Genomic DNA, 7,361 nt, shown 5'->3' on the forward strand with positions numbered 1-7,361 from the left:
TTCAAGTTGAATGATAAACACTCTTTTTCTCCTTCTGCACATCTTGTTAAATCATTTCTGTTGTTTTGTTTGATTTATTCAACGTGATGACAAAAAATAAATAGGAGTACGTGAGAGACTAAAAATGGTGTGGAAATCAACTCTCATTGCTAAAACTTTTTGTAATCATCTTAATTTTCATTGGTTATATGTGAATTAGTTCTTCAAGTACTTAGAGAGCGGTTGTTGCTCTGAAGAGAGCCAGCTAACATTGTATTCCATTGCCAGCAGTAAACCTATTTCTTCTTAACCCTTCTCTAAGCACTGGTACACTAGGCCCGTTCGGTCAATTTCCGCAAGTAGTTGGCCTGTTTTCATGGTTTTTGGCTTTTTATTATTTTTCATTCTTCTAAATTTTATTGTTTTTAGTTTCTCCTACTACTAGTTTGCTTATATACTTTCTCTAAGCTTCAAAACCACGAAGTGGCATAATATTGTTGCTTCTTTATTTTCATATTCAAGAACTTCATTCAAGGTCTTTTGCTAGAAGTTGTGTTAGCTATATCGAACTATTTGAAATGTTTTCATAGATTATGTATACTAAAACTCAGTTTCAGTTACTATTCATTAATAGTAAAATGGCAAAATTGCCCTTAAAAATTTTCATCTGTTCATTATCTTTCCTGCTTTCCACAGTTAAATGACGGTTGTGTCCTTCACTTCCATGCGTCTCTCATCGCTGCTTTCTGTTTTCTCTTCGTTTTTCAATTCCTTTTGACTGCTTTCAATCGATTTTTTCCCCATTACATTTGGTTCTCTTCTTTTCCACTCGTCTGCTCTCTCTTCCTCTCTCCTCAAGATTTAGCTATTTTCCTCTATTGTCTGCTCTCTCTTCCTCTCTCTTCCGGATTTAGCTGTTTTCCCCTATTTTGTATCTTTTGGCTGATTTTGTGACTTATTTGGTTTTCTTGCCACATGGGATTTCAATATATTTTTTTTTCTTGGTTTATGTGTGGTTCTCTGATGTGTTTTGATTTTTTATTTCAGAAAAAGTTAAGGATACGATCAAACGTTTACTAGTGAGTTTTCTATTTTTCTGATTGTGTGTGATTTAATTTTTTTCAAGCATTGGCTGTACTTTCTGATGTGCTTTGATTTTTAGTTGCAACAAAAGTTGTTGCTCGAATTTCCAGTTTTTCTCTAAGGCTTTGCAAGCTCGTTATCATCAAGGTATATATATTTTTTTCTTTTTCCTGAATATTTTGTTGCTGTATTTTTTTTTTTTTTTTTTTTTTTTTTTTGGCGGAGGGACTATGTTTTTGCTTGCATATGAGTTTTTTGTGGCTTTTGTTTGGTTATTTCAGTTTTGACCATTTGCATATAGTTTTTCTCAATAAATGATAAAAGAAAGAGCGTATCATGACTACCTTGCTTCTGTTGGGTTACTAAATTTAGATGCATTGGTAAGGCAAAAAAATCTAAAAAAATGTGAGTTAAACCCCATGTGGCACGACAAGTCTATCTTTTAGTCCAGAAAAAGATAAAATAATGATAAAAAAATTGGTGGAAGGACAAAAAAATATTAAAAAAGATGATAAAGCAACTTATGGCAGGGCCAAAAAAATATTTAAAAAAAATGTAATAAAGCAACTGATGGTAAGGCAAAAAAATCTTGAAAAATGTGAGTTAAACCCGGGCACGACAAGTCTTTCGTAAGGCAAAAAAATCTTGAAAAATGTGAGTTAAACCCGGGCACGACAAGTCTTTCGTAAGGCAAAAAAAATATTAAAAAATGTGAGTTAAACCCCGGGCACGACAAACCCCGGGCACGACAAGTCTTTCGTAAGGCAAAAAAAATATTAAAAAATGTGAGTTAAACCCCGGGCACGACAAGTCTTTCGTAAGGCAACGGCGTGGCACGACAAGACTTTCTTTTAGTCAGAAAAAGATAAAATAATAAATAAAAAGTTGGTGGCAGGACCACAAAAAATATTTTAAAATGTTCAACAATGGAAGGCTCGCCGCGGTCTTAGTCTGTCACAACCGGTTTTGTAGTTCGAAAAACCGTCTGGTGTAATTTCTGATCTTATTTTGAAAGATATTTCTAATGCTTAATTTTGTTTGGTGTGAGACTATTTTCCCCTTCATTCAGGTTTTTTTGGAAATTTATTTTATCAAGGCCCATTGTTATTGTTACCATCTTTTCCATTGATTGTACGTGAATATCGTACTCGTTTTTAAAAAAAAAAAAAAAAACAATGTGATAAAGCAAAGTATGTTTGTAAGCTCTCTCTTTTCTTTCCTGCACGTTTACTGTCTTATTTCCCTTTCTTTCTGCTTTCTGCTTCTGCTTTTTCTCCTATTTTTTTTTTCATTTTTAGCTTCCTTTTTTTTTTCTTTTTTTTTTTCTGTTGATCAATGCTGTTTTTTCTACAGCTTCAACCAAAAAACTTTTGCTCGTGTTAAAGAATGTTGGCATGTGTTATCCAAATCAAATAAGTATTGATTTACATTTTTTTGTGTGTAAATCGTTGATCCTAACATGAATTCCTTATTCTTTTCGAGTATATAAACAATAAGCTCTTTAGGATCACTGTCAAGGGGGAATACTAGGTTAGCCATTTTTGTATACTGATGATAAGGCATTTGATAATGTCTATTTTGTAAATTATATTAACTTAGACAGCTTTGTAAAAATATTTGTTTCATTTTCTGTTTAGTATTTATAACACTCTTTGCATATTTATATGTTAAAAGCATAATCTATAGTCATATTTTCGCTCCCGCAACAACGTGCAGGTAAAATTTACTAGTGTGTGTGTGTGTGAGAGAGCAACAATGCGCTAGTTCTTCTATTCGTGTTGATATTTTTGGACTTTTAATCAAAATTTTCTATGACAAATAAGATCAATTTAATTAAAAACAGTAACTAAATAAAACTGAAGATGTAGTAGCAGGCCAAACATGTTGCTAGTTCTTTTGAACCGATAACTGTGAGGCATGCAATACATGTCTCTCATTAGTTCCAATGCACAGCATCTAGATTTTTTTAAACTGAATTTGATTCACTAATTTTTCGAAGTTTGCAGATGAAGAACCCTGTGGACCAGTGGCTTCCTCTGCCAATTTTTTCCACTCCATGGCCTTATTCTTCATTCGCGTACCCTTCTCTCCCTCCATTAACTCTCTAACAAGCTTCTCAACATCATCTCTCTTGACAACATTATTGATCTCCATACCAATGCCCCATCTTTTGCAAGTACAGTGACAGTTCGTCGGCTGATCAGCAAAGAACGGCCAACACAGCATAGGCACTCCTGCAGACACACTTTCCAGCGTAGAATTCCAACCACTGTGTGTCAAAAATCCTCCAACTGATGGATGGTTAAGGACTAGCTCTTGAGGGCACCAACTCGCTATTAGACTTCTCCCCTTAGTTTCATCCACAAACTCGGGTGGCAAAATTGCTGATTTACCAACTACCAAGTCAGGCCTAATTACCCAGAAGAAAGAAACCTTGCTATTTGCAAGTCCACAACCAAATTCCACAAGTTGTTCCGGGGTCATGACCGTTATGCTGCCGAAATTCACATAAACAACTGAGTTTGGTGCCTTATCGTTCAGCCATTCAAGGCACTCGGTTTCTTCTCTCCATAGGCTATATCCCAGGGACTTCAAAGGGTGTTGTGGTATCTGATTGAGAAGTAACTGGAAAGGGCCAACGGCGTAAACAGGTGGAGACATAGCTGAGAGAGCATCCAAAACATCTAGCTCCAATGCATCAAAGGTATGTATAACAATTGCTGAAGCTTCATTTAGTCTGCCCATTCCTTCAAGTATGAAATTCCAGATTGCATCATTGGGATTTGTTGTTACAAAGTTGTTAGGAAGATCCCTTAAACGAATACTTTCCATTCCTGGTATCCAATCTACCTCTTGGTCTAAAAAGCCATTCGTGAGCCACCTCTCATCTACAAACAGCCAAGTAATGCTTTATTAATAAAAAGTATCTTCATTTGCTTGATTAACAAATACAAACTCTCTCATGGCCAATGCAACAATTGTCGTTCATGAACTTTGAAATTAGGACGTCCCCAATAAATTCAAAATTGGGTGCTACTAGATTAATTGGCCATTAGCAAAACCACTGTTGATTAATAAAATAAAATAGAACTAATAACCAAATTGTGAAACTGTTATTAGCACTTCAAAAAGTAATCACACCTTTTTTCCCCTGTTTATTTTTTTTGGATAATTACTTATGCTAATTCCACTTTTTCTCACACTGAGTTGGTTGAATAAATCAAAAGCATTATCAAGTAACAAAAATAAGCATGGTGAAATTATTTCCCTTATTTTTTCACTAGGAAGGAGTGTAAGAGAATTTTTGTAGATTGAATAATGGTTTCCTAAATTTGACCAAAAAAAATAAATATTAATTTCCTAAAATCAAACAATTGCTTTAATTCTTTACCTTTGAGGGGTGCTAGTCCTCTTTCCACCAAAGCAGGATACTGCATATAGCCCATGGTGCCGCTTGCTGAAAAAGTAAAGACGAGTGTGACGGGGATGCCAAATTGTTGAGCTGCAGGGGTTGTGAATGGCATGAAAACCATCTGAAAAAATGCATGTCACTGGAGGAGTACTACTACTACTGTTGAGTTTCTTTATCAGATCAACAAAAGGTGCCAAGAAGTTGTTTGTGACTGAATCTGCAAGCAAACTGAGGTCTTGGGTGGCATCTTCATCCGAATCCGGTAGGCCATCTGGGATCGTTTCAAACCGAAAATCATCAGGCAAGCCATAGAGGGACTCGGGTCCTAGAGATTTAACTAACCGCCTGTGATTGAACTCGGTGTTGACATAGGTTATACGAAAACCTTTATGGTGGAGGAGTTTTGCTAATTGAAGCATTGCCTTTATGTGACCTTGAATCGGAACTGGAATACAGACAGCATGAGGCTTGTTAGAACACATCTCAGATTTGTGGATCTCAGAGCGTATGCTTACTGTATGAGGGTATTTTAACATCAAACGTGTATGGATCTATAAATTTTTGGTCTGTCTTGAGACAATGCGTGGTGCAAACTTAAGAAAAAGTCAAGGGCCGGATGTCAATAATTTTGGCAGTGCGATGAAATTCACAGGGTGAAGACAAAGCTAAATTAAAAGGAGATGTAACGAAAAGTTCGCGATATTGTTTATTTTAACGAAAAATCACACTTTTACACTAAAAAGTTAATTCTAGTACTATTTATTTTACCTTTTATTTTGTCATTATCGTTAAAACTTAAAGTTTTCAAATTATTTTTATTAATTTTTCTTAAATTAAAAGAATAAACTAAAATTGTCAATAATTTTAGAGGAGAAGAGAGTTTCGAATTCGAAATGCATATGTGGAGACCTAACATCTTATCTACTAGGATATTAGACTAACTACATTATCATGAGACATAACAATTTTTATGTTGCTCATAATTTTACAGGCTTGGAAGCTTTTGCCCATGTCTCCCCTATTTTCTATGCATTTTAGGACAGCATTTGTAGATAACTCAGTAGCTTATAATTGCACAAGCCAAAAGAGTGAGGGTAAGTATTGAATCATAATTAAGTTGTCGTTTGGGTTAAGCCCAAATGGTGAAGTTGAGTGAGACGTGAACGTTCGGCTAATTAATCACATTCGACTTCGACATGTGATGCAAATTAAGCATTTTCCATCATTTCATTGTTGTCACAAACCCTAGTGATCTACCTAAGATCACATATCTTGATCTACCTAAGATCACATATCTTGATCAAATGTCAAAATATGACTTAAACAACCACTAATTAGATCCTTAAACCCCCAATCAAGATAGCTATAGTACGTACTTTCAAGTATTACTTCAACATGTGAGATTTTCAATTGATTAACTAGTTTGGCATAGTCATGTGCATTCAACTTTGACCTAATCTTGTCACGCTCAAACCTAATTAATTATGGTCTAATCATACAATCCTAAGTATTTCCTGGTAATGTGATAGCATCCAAATATTGGAGTTAGATACAATCCAAATTTAGCAAGCCTGGTTTGGTACTGAGGTGATTTTGAAAAAAGTTGGTATCAAAAAAAGCTGGAAGCTGTTTTTGTGTTTGGTAAACATTCACCTTCAGCTTTTTTTCACAGTTTTGGGTGAAAAAAAAGCCAAAAACAAGAAGCTGCAAAACCCAGCTTTGAAAAACTGGTTTTTTTCCATATCTATTTTACATAAAAGTTTACCAAACACTATAATACTGCTTTTTTTTTTTTTTTTTTTTCAAAAGCACTTTTACAAAAAGTTTACCAAACACTCAGCTGCTTATTCTCACAGCACAGCAGAATCAGTTTTTTTTTCAAAGCACAACAATACCAAACCAGCCCCTAATCCGACGAGCTAATATGGTGCTATACACTATTTTAATATTTTGTTAAAAAAAAAGGTTTAATCAATTAAATTGTGCAATTAACTTATTCAGATTTTTTTTTTCACGACCTCTGAGTGGTGCAATACCCTTTTCCACCAAAGTAGGGTATTGTTTATAGCCCATGAAACTGCTTGCAGAATGGTAAAGAAGAGTACCAAAGGGAGTCCAAATTCTTCAGCAGCAGTGATTGTAAATGGCATGAAACCATCTGAGAAAATGCAAGTCACTGGAGGACTAACATTATTGATCGAAATCACCGCGTCATTGAGTTTTATGAGGAGGTCTCAAAACGGAGGCAAAAGGTTTTGCTGATGGCGTCCGATGCTAAAGAGACGTCTTGGGTGGCATCTTGGTTGGAGTCTGGTGGAAGGCCGTCTGGAATGGTTTCGAATCAAAAATCAGGCAAGCCATCGAGGGAGTTGGGTCCGAGGCATTTTAGAAAGCGGTTGTGGTTGAACTCTGTGTTGACAAAGGTTATATGAAAACCTCTATGGTGGAGTAGCTTTGAAAATTTAAGCATTGCCTTTATGGCTTTGAGCTGGTGCTGGAATACAAACAGCATGCCTTGGAATCCATCATAGATTGTGCTTATGCGTTTGTGCTTGCACTAAGCACAAATATATATAATATATGTATATATGTGCAGATTAGTACTGTTCCGAAAAGTAGACACAACTAAAGTCAAATTGAATACGTGCTCCTTTAAGACTTGCAGGTTACGCAAAAATTAATCTTGGGCGACAAGATAATTGACTAATTGTCTTTTGTTTCATGACGAAGGCATTCAGTGCAATCAAATTAGGCACCTTAAGGGTGTGTTTGTTTCATATCTCATTTTTAAGAAATTTCAATGTGATACTTCATCTAAGAATTTTTTACATTTTCATACCTTTTGTCAGTTTTTTATCAATTTTTTCATTAAATAATAACGTGATTT

At 35.2% G+C, this 7,361-nt stretch overlaps 1 pseudogene; it reads right to left on the bottom strand.

Annotated features, from left to right (window-relative positions):
• Positions 1 to 2,890: 2,890 nt before the first annotated feature.
• LOC125480091 lies at positions 2,891 to 7,024 on the bottom strand (annotated as a pseudogene).
• Between the last annotated feature and the right edge of the window lie 337 nt (positions 7,025 to 7,361).

This window comes from the organism of the source record quoted next, unplaced genomic scaffold, assembly GCF_019419815.1.
Source record: "Pyrus x bretschneideri cultivar Hongxiangsu unplaced genomic scaffold, Pyrus_bretschneideri_v1 Contig311, whole genome shotgun sequence".
Taxonomy (NCBI): Eukaryota; Viridiplantae; Streptophyta; class Magnoliopsida; order Rosales; family Rosaceae; genus Pyrus; species Pyrus x bretschneideri.